Source organism: Anolis carolinensis, chromosome 6, assembly GCF_035594765.1.
Source record: "Anolis carolinensis isolate JA03-04 chromosome 6, rAnoCar3.1.pri, whole genome shotgun sequence".
Classification (NCBI taxonomy): Eukaryota; Metazoa; Chordata; class Lepidosauria; order Squamata; family Dactyloidae; genus Anolis; species Anolis carolinensis.
The window spans coordinates 79,629,137-79,644,796 of record NC_085846.1 but is presented as its reverse complement, the minus strand read 5'-3'; the positions used below and the strand labels follow the sequence as shown (position 1 = coordinate 79,644,796).

General features: G+C 39.0%; 1 protein-coding gene across 2 annotated transcripts in view; it reads left to right on the top strand.

Moving 5' to 3' along the window:
* Positions 1-230: 230 nt before the first annotated feature.
* Positions 231-15,660, top strand: part of plcl2 (phospholipase C like 2) — a 149,362-nt gene continuing 133,932 nt past the window's right edge. The window contains exon 1 of one of the 2 annotated variants that reach the window (XM_008112732.3): positions 231-354. The gene's annotated coding sequence lies outside the window, so the exon portion shown is untranslated. Of the gene's footprint in view, positions 355-10,991; positions 11,097-15,660 lie in introns of those variants that run through there. The other variant, XM_008112733.3, reaches the window with a different exon arrangement.

Sequence of the window (15,660 nt, the reverse complement as noted above, 5' to 3'; positions counted from 1 at the left end):
CTATGGAACATTGAGATCAATAATGAAAGTTATGTAATGGCTATATTTCAGAGTGATATTTTTAGGTATGCCCATCCCTTGACTGTGTGCATTTTGAAGGTTAATGCTTTTTTGAAATGATTTGTTCATTGCGAGGTGAGACTGTCCTGGAATATTTCATTATTTTCCTTTTAAAGAAATGAAATAAAAAATTATTATGCCGTGTAAGTTATTGCTGGACATGCACAGCCTTATCATTTGGTTGCTTAGTAACCGAGGGGTGGAGAGAAGGGCTGGCAATGGGAAGAAAGAGAAAGAGAAAGCTTTGCAGCAAACACTCAAACCCAGCAATGGCAGGTTGACATTTCATTTAAGGTAGGTCTGGATTGATCTGGTGCAACATTGTTTGGCTGGGCTCCAGTTATTGATGATAGTTCATGAAAAAGCAATCTCACCCCTTTGTGCGTGCAGAAAGGCCATGATATTGGAATTATTAAGAAATGCTCTGTCAAATCATGTCAGAACAACTTATGGGCTTCTTCTTATTTATTTTCAATACAATCCTAATGCATGCCTCCTGAACAGTGGAGTTCAATGGGCTTACCTCCAGGTATGTTTTATAGCCTTGAAATCAGATAAGAAATTTGATATCAAAATATTGCTCTCTGCAGTCATGCAGTGGTGTTCAGTCAACAATGTGTAAACATTAGAACTGAGTCGCTTTGGAAATCTATGAAAAGGGAGGGAGATGATTTCAGTGACAATGTTGTTGAATTGTTGAAGGACTACAAGAAGGATAAGATCTGATGAGAGAGCAATAGAAGAGAAACAGACTTCATTTTGTAGCTATCATCAATGCTATTTTTTAAAATCCTAATTTTCATCTATCTTGCTATTTCAATTACAAAACAAATCAATATTTTAGAAGAAGTAAGATTTTATGAGAAGGCTGCATCTACACTGTAGAATTAATGCAATTTGACACAGCGTTAACTGTCGAGCCTCAATGCTATAGAATCATAGGAGTTGTTATTTTACAAGATCTTTTGTTTTCATTTCCAAAGAATGCTGGTGCCTCACCAAACTGCAAATTCCAGGAACCATGGCCGTAAGTGGTGTTAAATGACATTAATTCTACAGTATAGATGCAGCCCAATTTTGCAAAACCAAAAGTATTGATTATAGGACACAAAGTTTGGTTAATGTATTTTCTACTGTTTGTTACTCATGGGTGCTTTGAAACTGCCTGGCAGTAAGCAAATTAAAAGAGCCCAAAAACATAAAAATCATTTCCTCCCTCACTTTTGCAAGAGATCTTATTTTCTGCCTGGGGAGGAGGGCAGGAAGTGTGGGGTTATTGCTAGAAAGTCTGTTGACACATGATGTAATTGCAGTTTGACTGAAGATGATGTGCCTTATATGGAACTGGGATGAGAGCTTCAGGCAGCAGTCCTATGCCCATTTATTTTGGAGTACTCCCCATTAAACTCAATGGGGTTTATGTTCTGGCAGGCATGAACAGGATTGCATGGATGAGTTACTGAGTATTTAAAATAGCTTGAACCAGGCTTCTTAATATTTCAGATATTTATTTGTGAACAAATACATCACACATTCCAAATGTCTAGTTTTTTTTACTGTAATTCCGGGGCCAACTATGGCGTTTTGCTGCCAGAGACAAAGCTGCAAACCTCAACCTTTCTCCTTCTCATAGTCAAAGTGTAATGTACTTAAACCCAGGCATGTGAATTGGTATCTGAGGTGGAAAATCCAATAAGGAATTTTCTGTGGCTACACAATTTACTAATATAGATTGATCCACAATTCCAAGATCCAAAATACACCAAAATTGTGCACATGGCTAACTGAAATAGTGATATCTTGAGTTTCTAATTACTCAATGTAAACAAACTGTGTTTTATGCACAAAATTATGATAACCTAGAAATTTACTTTCAAGCTGTGTTTATAAGATGTATTTTGTGTTAAGGCTTGGGTCCCATTGTCAAGATATCATATTATGTGCAAATACAGATATTCCAAACTTCTGAACATTTCTGGTCCCAAGCATTTTGGTTAAGAGATACAATTTGCTTTCTTTTCTTGACCCCCAACCCCAAATCAGGTGCCTGGGGGAGCTGTCCCTTTTTCTGTAATACTAGAGCAGCCCTGCCTGATACAATGAAGTTGCTTTTTGGAACTAGAGCATATCCCATTATACTTTGATTTGTACAAATGTGGAGAAGGACACTATCTCTGGATCGAGGTGTTAAGATGCTTTGTTATTGTTATGACTCCAAGGACAGTTTTAGAGGACAATTATATGCTGGCATTGCCTTGTTTTGTTTACTGACTTTCATAGGGGCTTCACAGTTAATTAACTTCCCCTGCATCTTTCACCCTTTTTCTTGCTCCAGAAAATCTGGTAAAGATAAAAGACAGAATATCTGAAGAGTATTTTCTAATTTCTACCATGATCAAAGCATAATCTGAACCTGTTCTAAGTACAGTAGAGTCTTGCTTATCCAACGTAAACGGACTGGCAGAACCTTGGATAAGCGAATATGTTGGATAATGAGAGATTAAGGAAAAGCCTATTAAACATCAAATTAGGTTATGATTTTACAAATTAAGCACTAAAACACCATGTTATGCAACAAATTTGACAGAAAAAGTAGTTCAATACGCAGTCATGCTATGTAGTAATTACTGTATTTACAAATTTAGCACCAAAATATCATGATATATTGAAAACATTGACTACAAAAATGCATTGAATAATCCAGAACGTTGGATAAGCGAGTGTTGGATAAGTGAGACTCTACTGTATGTTTCATTTCTTAAATATATATAGCCTGCCCAATATCCAGGCATAAATGCCAAAGCCAAATCTGATCTCAACAAAGACCACATCAACAACAATTTAATGCAGAAGATCCCAAATTGCGTTGATGGCATTTCTCTGAGGATGCCTGCCACAGATATGGGTGAAACGTCAGGAAAGAAAACTTCTGGAACATGGCCATATAGCCCGAAAGACTCACAGCAACCTAGTGATTCCAGGCATGAAAACCTTCAACAATACCGTATACAATGGCATTTTTAGTTAAATGAAGACAAGCAGAATATATCACCCTGGTGCTTGTGTTTGGGTAACCTTTGGAAGGGGGCTAGTGCTGTAAACTGTGGTAATCCAATTGCTCCAATAGGCATTTCTTCCACTGTTCCCTTTTTTTAAAAAAAATCCTCTTTCTTTCTTTCTTTCTTTCTTTCTTTCTTTCTTTCTTTCTTTCTTTCTTTCTTTCTTTCTTTCTTTCTCTTTTTGCTGTATGGACAATTACAATCACAGTGTGTTAGTCACATATAAAATGGTGTGTCTGAGTTTAGTTATAGAATGTTGTGGTTCGTAGAATTCAATTCTGAAATCTAGAACATAAGCAAACTGAAACAAGAGCTTCCTGGCAATGGTGATGGAACGCAGTGGAAGACTGACAAGAATTACAGTTCAAGTTGTAGCATCAACAGTAGTTTAAGTAAACTTTCAGATGGGGAAAGTGTGGTGCTCTTCTGTGGCTGTCAGGGATTCCTAACCCCAATGGTTAGTTCAAAATACTTTTCAGAGCAGGGGTACTCAACATGGTTTCATGGACCTCTTGGGGTTCCATGGAGCTTGAATTGAAAAAACAACAATTTCATGTTCTCTGATCTCTAACTGAACTTAGCATTTCCTTCACTTATGAATGTATGCAATAAATTATATAGTATTCACTTCATATCAAATTACAGTTGTTGCACATCTCAAAAACCATTTAAACAGATGTTGACCTGTGTTTGGTTATCAAATATTGAAATTGTGGGAAGGTTGTAAAATGTAATTTTGAAAAATCTAAAGACATGTTGATGTTTAGTGTCATAAAATTATCTGCTGCTACATTCTGAGAAGGGATTCATTGTTTTCACCCAACTGGCATAGGGGTCCATGGAAGAAAACAGGTTAAGGGAGGAGAGGGTAATTTTTCCTTATTTGTTTTATGCCGGGTTCAAAACAGAAAGTGAGTTTTGGTCAGTTTCTATTTGGGAAGAAGTCTTCTCCTATGCCTAAAACAATCCAATAGGGCAAAAAAAAAACTTGGATAAAATAAAACTGACAGTGAGAAAATACCTATCTATCTATCTATCTATCTATCTATCTATCTATCTATCTATCTATCTATCTATCTATCTATCTACTCACCATCAGTCTTATTTTATCCAAGTTTTTTGCATATAGCTTTTTATATATATAGTTATGGGACAGTTCATAGCTTTGTTTGAAACTGATGGAGTTGTCTACCATGTAACTAATAACTGAAACTATATAAACCACATACCAGTTTCAGCATGAAGATCTTTCTCCTCTTTAGATCATAACTAATAACTATGCGTGACTTAAAAGACAACCCTTTACAAATCTTTGTTGTGGGTTGTTGTTGTTGTTGTTGTTGTTGTTGTTATTATTATTATTATTATTATTATTATTATGTGCTGAGCAATTGCATGTAATTTCATGTGACATTCTGTAGGCATAACAACGAAAGTACTAGATAATCAGTTGCCAGGCAACTGAACATGCTTCTTCCCTTTTGCCTGTAATCCCTAAGGAAGCTCCTACCTACAGAGTCTTTCCTATCATAGCAAAGTAAGTAATTCAGGGTTCATAGGTATGTAAGAAGCAAAACAAGATGATTATTTTTGGATTGTACATCTTCAGACTTCAGGTGGAGTGATGGAGTTGTAGTCCAATACATCTGGAGGACCATATGTCAATGTCTAGAAGTGTCTAAGGGGATAAACTGGGTTACTATCTACATTATACTATGTAACAACATTTGGAAAAAAATCTGATCCTGGTTTGGAAGTGTTATTTCTATTTAATTATGTGGTACTTACTTTGAAAGTAGTTGTTATACTCTAGAAACCTTGTTTTTGTTGCTACCACAAACTACCGGTATTTTGAATTGGTTAAAACTGGGTGAGATATTAATTGAAAAACTATAGCCAAATGTGCTGCAGGATGTCTGCAAAACACGAAGTTTTTGCTGTTTAATAAACTTTTCCTATGGCTTTATGACAGAATCAATTAGGAAATGACATTTATAACCTAGGAACAAAAGTTGTGTTACATAGTGTTATGGCAGCCAATTGCGGGAAAGATGTTTGTGTTGATTGAACAGAAAGAATCATGAGCTCAGTCTCCTACTGTGCAAATGAGTCATTTCATAATTCGGAAAATCAAAAAGCGTAAAATATATTTCTTCTAGCATTCGAAGCTCACAATGTTCTTCATCGAGCAAAGGTGGTAAAATAGAATGCAGGGGAAGGGAAGTGACGTGGTCATGGTGTCTACATTTTTGCTTTGAGATGTTATAGGAAATGTGAGTAGATGAAAAGTCAGACCACATCTATAGCCGTGAGCTGAATAGAAACAAAGGCAGCACAATATTAACCATTATGTTTCACTTCTTCATATGAAGTTACATAGCATCTCCTTCTGAGAACTGTATTTCCATACAATTTGGGTCTTTGGGCCACTGTGTAATGAGAGTGAACATGGTTTTCTGGAAAAGGTCTCTGTACTGGCAGGTCTGCATACAAATTTTGGCAAAACATATCAATGGAATCCAGATCAGATTACTATTATTGGAGGGTGCCAGAGGTTAGAAAATCAAGTCCAAGTACAGTATATGATGATGCAAAGTTCACCTTTTGAAGTATGCTACTACTAGCAGGCAAATTTGGTGTGTTCAAATGAAAGAAAATCAGTGGTACAATATCTTGGATCTTTTAAACATATGGACACTGGATCATCTTGGATCTATTCCAGTTGCTCACACCTCAAAAACACTGTGGTCTGTTTCTGTCATTTCAAAGTGATTTTATTTGTCCCATGTAGTAACAGCTGTATCAACTGTGGAATTAATGAGAAGTTTTTGTGGAAAAAAGTAGAGCTTTTTTCTTTCCTTCCTTCCTTCCAGAAGTCATATATTAGCTACAAAAAAAAAGGTTTTTTTGCAAGTTTGTGTTAACATATTTGCCACAGGCAAAATGGATACCATTATGTACTCTTGCTATACTATCCGCAACGTCCTTGAAATTGAGAATATTTTCAGCAGACTGCTGGTAGACGGAGGAAGATATAAAAAACAGCATGTTGTATTGTGCTGAGGTACTAGCAGATGTTTAATTTTGCTGAATTACAGCATAAAGTTGAGATTGTTCTTCTGGTACATCACAGGTGGAAAGATAAATGGAAATGAATGTATCTGAGCAGAAAGTACATTTATATTTGCTGTGAGGACATATGTACTATGCTATAGGTAATGATTTTAAATCAATTTTAGTTTTAGTTGTATTGTTATGTATAATGTCAACTCACAGTCAAATCAGGTGATTGCCTAGTTATTTACAGTTAGTAGTAATGTTAATAGAGATTGAGTATCATTTTATTAATTTCTGTACTGAATTTCAGCCATTGCTTAGAATATTAACACTCTACAGATAATTTCACATATGGTATGTAACTTCAGAAGAAAGTGAAATCGTTTTCGCTGAAAAGCCAAAAAAAGGCAGAATTCTTTTTGCTGTAATGGTCCTTTTTTAAATCGTGTCAGAAGCAAATTGAGTATACAGCTATAATGTATAAAAAAAACTACAAACAAAGTTAAAAACACGGCATTATGATACATTTCCTTTGACCAGAAGCTGTCCAATTCAAGTGCCTCTGGTGTTGCTGTAAGAAGGCCCTCCATTGTGCATGTGGCAGGATTCAGGCTGCATTGCAGTAAGTGGTCTGTGGTTTGCTCTTCTCCACACTTGTATGTTGTGGACTCCACTTTATTGCCCAATTTCTTAAGATTGGCTCTGCATCTTGTTGCATCAGAGCGCAGTCTGTTCAGCATCTTCCAAGTCGCCCAGTCTTCTGTGTGCCCAGGAGGGAGTTTCTCATCTGGTATCAGCCACTGATTGAGGTTCCGGGTTTCAGCCTACCACTTTTGGACTTTTGCTTGCTGAGGTGTTCCTGCGAGTATCTCTGTAGATCTTAGAAAACCGTTTCTTGATTTAAGGCATTGGCCTGCTGACTGATATCCGAACAGAGGATGGGCTGGAGATTTCAATGCCTTGGTTATTTCATTGCTGGCTGCTACTTCTTGGTGGAATGGTCCTTGAGATCTTACTTATTTAGGCGATCCCTTGTAGGTCGAGGACAATTGTCTTCCATTTCTGGTGTCTTGGGGGTGCGTCTGTAGGTGGCTGAAGAGACCTATTCTTGACCCACATCTTCTCCCGCAGTGAGGACATTGGTTTCCAGGTGGAAGGCGATCCTGGTCAGGGTTGGCTTGACACTCCTTCCTCTTGGCACGTTTCTCCTTTAAGCCCTCCATTCGTGCCTCTTCAAACTCCACAGCACTGCTGGTCACAGCTGACCTCCAGTTAGAGCGTTCAAAGGCCAGGGCTTCCCAGTTCTCAGTGTCTGTGCCACAGTTTTTAAGGTTGGCTTTAAGCCCATCTTTAAATCTCTTTTCCTGCCCACCAACATTTTGTTTTCCATTCTTGAGTTGGGAGTAGAGTAGCTGCTTTGGGAGACGGTGATCGGGTATTCGGACAACGTGGCCAGTCCAGTGGAGTTGATGGCGTAGGAGCATCGCTTCAATGCTGGTGGTCTTTGCTTCTTCCAGCACGCTGACATTTGTCCCCCTGTCTTTCAAAGAGATTTGTAGGATTTTTCTGAGGTAGCGCTGATGGAAACGCTTTAGGAGTTGACTATGATGTCTGTAGACGGTCCATGCTTCGCAGGCGTATAACAGGGTTGGGAGGACAATGGCTTTATAAACAAGCACCTTGGTATCTCTACGGATGTCCCGATCATCAAACACTCTCTGCTTCATTCAGAAAAATGCTGCACTCGCAGAGCTCAAGTGGTGTTGTATTTCAGTGTCAATGTTGACTTTTGTGGAGAGGTGGCTGCCTTGAAATCATGAGGTATTAGTTAATGTATTGAAAGAAAAAAATGCAGAGGCAGCCATGTTAGTTGTAAAACAAGATCCAAAATACATATTATCACATAGTTGTTGATGATGCTCAGGGTTTATTCTCTCAGTCCATTCTTCTAAAAAGATGAGGAAGGGGACCAAAATTCCAGACTTGGAAGGATTGAGAGGAAAGACAAATGCCTCTTTGTGTTTACTCAGAAATAAACTTTTCAGAAGTAAACTTTTACGTTATGACTCTTAAGCTTAAGGGCTTGAGATGTCATCATCAGAGTATTTAATTTGTGAGCATCATAATAAATTGTGGTAGCACTGCCAGAGCCTGCTAAATACTATTTGGCTAGCAATTCTGGCTGGTACAGTATGTTATGGCTTGAATGCCATGTGCTGCTGTTACCAAGCATTTTTTTTTGTTCCCAGAGGGAATAGCTGTCCTTTCCTTTGTTACATTTGTAGCTTCTGCCAGGCCGATGATTAAGGAGTATGTATCACCTTGAAACCCTGTTGTGTTGTTTCTTGGCTGAGATAAGACCATAAGGGCCTCAGCTTGAGTGATGGAGAAAAAGTGCAGTGGCTACTTTGAAGCATATTCTAAAAATATGTAGACCAACCCGTGCCAACCACCTGGGGAGTTGTGCTCCCTTGGCAGGCACTATATTTAGAGAGAATCACTTTGTCACAGTAAGTCAAGAAAGACTGTCCTTATCTATCCTTTTCTCAGTTTTCTTCTCCAAGTCTGTACAGGTCTGTGTATGTACAATATGATCCCATATCTTCTGTGTGTGTGTGTGTGGGGGGGGGGTATGTTCCAAGAGCCCCCTGTGGATACTTGAAACAGTGGATAATAGCAAAACCTATATTTTTCCTATACTTTGGAAAACACAAACACCTCTGGGGAAATATTTATTGGAATGTGTGTAGGTGAAACTGTAGCTATCCGATCCATTGATAAGGAGGTTGTATTATATTATTTGATTTCGGACACCATGGACAACATCACACAAGGCTCCTAAAATGGGTTCTGCTATTGCAAAACCATTTTTGATAAGCCTGGAGAATACCTGCATGAATAAGCAGTTTGCAATTAAAAGGCTTTTCTTACAGTGTTTATTCTGCAAGGGGAAGGTACAGTTTTGACTTTGAAACCTTTTCTTAGCAATGCAAAACCATGCATGAGTGGGAAATTCTGTAGAAGCATTGCAAGAAAAGGAGACGTTTAACTGGGAAAATTCATACCATTGTCTTGGTGCAGCTATGGAGCTATGCCGTATCTATATAGCTATATCTATACCTATATCTATATTTATGTGAAGTAATTCAGGAGAAATGGAAAAGTTTTTGTTTTGCAGCCAAACTTCTTCTGTCTGCCTACTGGAAATGGCAATGGCAGCAGATTGAGAACAGGGAACAGCAACGGATAGAAGGAATACCCACAATATGCCCACAATAGATGTTGTTGGCCTCAAAGTCATTGCAGAGCGGTTTCACATTACTGTGTGGGTTTGCCCATTTTCAAAAATGGTAGCTTCAATATGAATTGAAGATTGGTTTGCAACAATATCATGCAATTGAATGCTTTTTCATTCATAGCTAGGGAACTTCCAATGTGGCTTACAAACCTCATGTGATAACATCCGAAGTGAGTGTGTGGTACCGTAATGCTCAGGAAAATCTATATACAATGTCTATACTTAGCAAATGTTGGCAGTTGTATGAGACTAAAATGAGTTGGAGCCAAGAGCAATCGACAAAAGCTGTAATTCTGTTGGCAACTTATGCAAGTGAAAGGGTTTCTTACATCAGCCAAGGAAGGGAGCAGTAGGAGCTTTATTTCTCATACTTTAAGGCTGGTAGCAAATATTTCCTCTGGGGAAGAGCTGTAGCTTTGCTTTTGCACAAATGTTATGTGAGTCATTTCATTCAAATCTTCTACTGTCATTGATGGGAATAATAGAGTTGTATCCAGAGATTATCTTACCTATCATTAATAATCAGAGATTATTATTACCTATCACCTTATTGGTGATAGGTAAAGGTAAAGGTTTCCCCCTAACATTACGTCTAGTCATGTCTGTCACTGAGGGTTGGTGCACATCTCCATTTCTAAGCCAAAGAGCCGGCGTTGTCTGTAGACACCTCTGAGGTCATGTGGCCGGCACGGCTGCATGGCACGGCATTGCCTTCCTGTCGGAGCTGTACCTATTGATCTACTCACATTTGCATGTTTTCGAACTGCTAGGTTGGCAGAAGCTGGGGCTAACAGCAGGAGCTCACCCCGCTTCCCGGATTTGAACTGCCGACCTTTCAGTCAGCAAGTCCTGCAGCTCAGTGGTTTAACCCGCTGCACCACCGAGTTAATATTGGTGATAGGAGCTACATATACTGCCAGTTCAATATTCAGTCACAATGTAAAAGAGTGTGTTGTGTATACCAGTCAATATATTTGCGGTCTTTCAAGTGAATAGGGAATCATTAGTCAATGAGGATGAACCACTTCTTAGAGGAGTTCTCTCTCTGTAGGCAAGAATGTGCATAAGCTTGATTTACATATTGTTCATGTACAACTATCAAGAGATATGGCTGATGTGCATGTTTAGTGGGTAGTGGTGGTAGGTGTGGCACTAGGCATATCTCCACTCCATTTGCCACATCCTTTTTGACAAATGTACAACAACCAATCTTACAGTTGTACTTTAGCCACTAAAATGCAAACACATTGACAGTTAAGAAGGGATAGCCTTCAAACTTTATCTCCACACTTCAGTCTCTCTCATACTTCACTTGCTATGACGGATTTGCTGGAGTAGCTGAACAGCAGGGGGCAGATTTAGCATGAAACTGGGAAAGAAATATGTTCCCTTGGAAAGGTGATAGATGGATATAATCTTCTCCCCCTCCCACTACTTTCCAACAGCCTGTTTTAGATATTGGCAGCAGGACATTGGCATGGAAATATATTCTAACATGTACCAGCAGAAACCCTTTTAGAAACTTCAAAAGCATACAGGGATTGCAGCAAACTGGAGTGAGAGATAGTTTGAAATGTACCAATTTTGCCACACCAGTTTGACGAGGAAGCAGGAACCTACAGGTTTGTGACTAAATTAAGGCATATGCTTGAATGAATTGTTGTTGTAGTGGATCCTTATAGACTTAGAAAGAAATACTCATTAATGCAGGATGTAAGCAGAGCTATTCAGCTTTTTATTTCTGTAACCATAGGCAGTCTCAGGTCCGTAGCCAGGTGGGTGGGCTTAAAAATCCGCCCCCCAAATGTGTCATTTTTTTTAAAAAAAATCTGGTTTACTCATGAATTTTGACTGGTAAACCAATTTATAAGTATACCAATTTTTTAACCTGACACATTTGGGGGAGGGTGTGAGCCTGGGCTATTTGGTGGGTATCTGTGTGTCTAGTTACAAACTGTATAGTTATGCTCTGAATACTACAAAAGCTGGCCTTTTTGACCAAATACCTTTTGCCCACACTCCTCTCCCCATACGCTCTTATCCTGCACAAGAAATGGCTGGGCTAAGGGCTCTCTGGATAAGGGTGAACTACAATTTCCAGATCCTAGATCAGTCACCCCCAAACCAGGGCTGTATGCACAGTTGGCCATGTTGGGTCTTTGTGTCCAGATCTGATGTCGGCCGGGTTCAGTGCTTTCTGGATGCAGGTGAACTACAACTCCCAAAATTGAGGGCAATTCCTCCAAACCCCTGCTGTATGTTCCATTGGTTATGTGGCTTCTCTGTGCCAAGTGTGGTCCTAATCCATTGTTGGTGGCAGTCACTGTTTATCTGGATGCAGGTGAACTATAAGTCCCAAAATCAATTCCCACTAACCCCTGCAGTATGTTGTTGGTCATGGGGCTTTTCTGTGCTAAGTGTGGTCCCAGTCCATTGTCGGTGGGGGTCACAGTTTCTCTGGATGTAAGTGAACTATAACTCCATCAAGGTCAATTTCCCCCAAACGTTTCCAGTATGTTCTGTTGGGGGTCTGTGTGTGAAGTATGGTCCAGGTCTGTCATTCATAGGGGTGGTAGTGGTCTCTCGGAAGTAAATGAAGGTACTGCAAATCCCATTATCCATGACAAGTTTGGTCCAGATCCCTATTTGGTTGGGTTCACAGTTCTCTCTGGATGTAGGTGAACTACAACTCATGGTAAATTCTCCCCAAACCTCTGATTCAGTTGCTGATCATTTCCTCTGTTTGCTGTGTGCCATAGAAAAGGGCAGGAAAGGGTTAAGGAAGAAGCAGTGGGTGGGATTATGCAAATTCCACAGCAGTGGAGAGAGAAAGGAACACTGGGATGTCCATTCTGGAGGAAAAGCAGAAAATCTAGAAGAAAATTGTCCCTAAATGAAAGCCTTCAGTTGGATGGGGGGCAGAATGGTGTTTGTGGAGGACACAGGCAGGGTTTGGGCTACATGTTCATGGTGCTCACTATAACCTGCAATGCCAGTCGAGGGAGTGCCTTTGGGGGCTTCTCAGCACTTGGAACTATAGCTGTTCGTGGAAGCAGGAAGCTGTCTGTGTAAACAGACATCTCCATCTCATACACACATATAGATTTTCACTTCTATTATGTGTATAGAACATAGATATTAGAATCTATTTTTACCATAATCTACATTATTCTGTTTTTTAATATTTGTATTGCACTTTTTAATGAGTTCCCACAGAGAGAAAGCTGGGGTACAAATAAATTAAATAATAATGATGATGATTCACCCTTTCATACCATCGCTCCATTTGTGCTAACACTGATGATCCTGCGTTTGAGTTTTCACATTTGACATACAATGATGCAGTTTATACATCCTGTTTGCTCTACCGCCTACTGTGTCATTTTTGTTTGTTTTTAAAAACAAAAAACAGTAATTGTGGAATTATGCAGTAATCCAATTATGCAATAATGCTTATGGAACCACCCTCACTCCCAGCTTCCATCAGAAAGACAAGCACACACCACGCTACTTCCACAATTCTTGTACCTATTCCTCACAAACCAACAATCAACCAGTTCAGCTTTAGTATTACTCTTTACCCATTATATATTAAACTTTTCCTAAACCCCATGGTTTCGCTGGGCAGTAATCCTTAACAAGATTACACAGGAATTGCAACACTGCACTATTCTCCTTACTTACAATTTGAAAAATAATCTGGTGAATGAAGAATTCATATACAGCAGGTGCTCTTCCTGCCCAAATACCAGAGATAATGTGATGTTTTTCTGTAGCAGCTACTCTGAGAGTCGCAAAAGGAGGAACAATGAAAACACAGCCATACGGTTCTATGTTCCCAATATCATAGTGAAGTAGAATGAGACCTTCACATCCAAAGTGGATTCCAAACAATAGTGTAATTGAGAGTCAAGTGGGAAAAGAGAAAGTTTCCAAAGAACCCAACACCAATACAGCACATGGAGAGCCATGACATCATGCAGTAATCTTCAGGCAAAGATGAAAGAAATGTAGTACAAGTATGAATAACAGTGCCATGTGATATTTATTTATTCACTTTATTTCTACCCTCCTTTCTCACTCTAGAGGGGACTCAAGGCAGCTTACAAAATTCCTCGCCTTTCTTACCCCAGAGGTGACTCAAGGCGGCTTACAAAATTCGGCAAAAATTCAATGCCACACAGAAACAGAAAAAACACATCAATCAAAGTATAAAACAGTCTAACATATAAGCAATTAAAACACATATCAATAAAACAGACTAAAAACCATATATAATGCCAAATCCATGATCTCATACTTATCCATAATCATTTTCTAAAATCCATCGTTCATTATTCAAGCTGTTCAAGTCTCATTCCGTAGCTCTCTATTCACCAAACGCCTATGTAAAAAGCCAGGTTTTAAGTTTTTTCTAAAAACCAGGAGGGATGGGGCCTGCCTGATGTCACTAGGGAGGGAGTTCCACAGCTGAAGGGCCACCACTGAGAAGGCCCTGCCTCTCGTCCCCACCAAACACGCTTGCGAAGAGGTTGGGACCAAGAGCAGGGCCTCCCCAGCCGATTGCAAAGCTCTTGTAGGGTCATAGAAGGAGATGTGTTTGGACAGGAAGGTTGGACTGGAATGGTTAAGGGCTTTATAGGCCAAAGTCAGCACTTTGAATTGAGCCTGGTAGCAAATTGGCAGCCGATCTCCTTGGATCACCTGTTGTTCCACGGGAAAATTGTGGGAGTCCAATGTAATTGTCCCAGCACTTAAATTGCTATCTTCAATCTAGTGTGCTAATTACATGCACAAATACCTCATCTTGCAGAATGCAATCAGTAACAGTTAGCCGTCTGAATTACACATATAGTAATCCTCACTGATGTCATCCTTTCTCATTAAATACCTCTTCTTTGAGGATCAAGCCCCCCGCCTTCATTTCAATCAACACAGCATGTGACACATCTTACGCTGAATTTTCTTGTTATGGATTATTAGGGCAAAGCTTAATTTCCCTCTTTGCTAATGGTTACTGTAAAGCCTACTACAGAAATCTTATGTGGTATAAATTCCAATTCTTTCTCCTGTGCTCTGTGGAGACTAGAAGAGAGGATGACTAGCAATAATGTTTGAGGAGCCTTAAACATTGCTGCTTGGCTTTAGGGAAAAAAGATTTCATAGAGCCAGATCACTGAACATATTTCTTTCCCTGCCTATATTATACCAGTAAGGAATTATCAGTAAGATAAGTCATAATTTTGTTGGATAACAGAAGAAATCTGAATTTTATTCCTGTAGTCATGACTGTGATATACAGTAGAGTCTCACTTATCCAACATAAACGGGCTGGCAGAACGTTGGATAAGCGAATATGTTGGATAATAAGGAGAGATTAAGAAAAAGCCTATTAAACATCAAAATAGGTTATGATTTTACAAATTAAGCACCAAAACATCATGTTATACAACAAATTTGACAGAAAAAGTAGTCCATTACACATTAATGCTGTGTAGTAATTACTGTATTTACGAATTTGGCACCAAAATATCACAATGCATTGAAAACATTGACTACAAAAATGTGTTGGATAATCCAGAATGTTGGATAAGTGAATGTTGGATAAGTGAGACTCTACTGTATTGAAGTACATTTTCTATGTGAAAATGCCTATACTCAGTATATGTCTCTTATTTTTCTTTTAATCAGGATATAATAGGGTTGCCATAAGGCAGGCTCAACTTGAATTATATGTTTTGCTTTGCTTTCTTTGTTTTTTGCTCTGTTGTTTCAGGAATGTAGAGGCAATTGTACAGCATGGAGTGTCAGTGGGGGTGGGAAGAAGAGGGATGTTAATTGTGTGCTTCCCAACTAAAAGCAGTCTAAAATTATCTAGCTACACCACTGGTTGAATGGTGAAGCACAATGCTGAGATTAATGCTTATGGTTGGGAATTGAATGACCCATTTGCTCTGAGCCTGGTGCAGTCCAGGGGAAAAACAAAAACAAAACAGAACAGATGGCTACACGCAGAGCAGCATGCACGATGAATCAACTATCACTATAAAATAATTTTAAAAGACCTGATATGGAGAGAATGTTGATAATTATAGTTAATAAATTTAATGGGAAAAATATTGGCCTTATGATTGAGATCTAGAATGGTGGATGTAGGGGGCTGTGTTGGAAAACATGAAGTAGTTT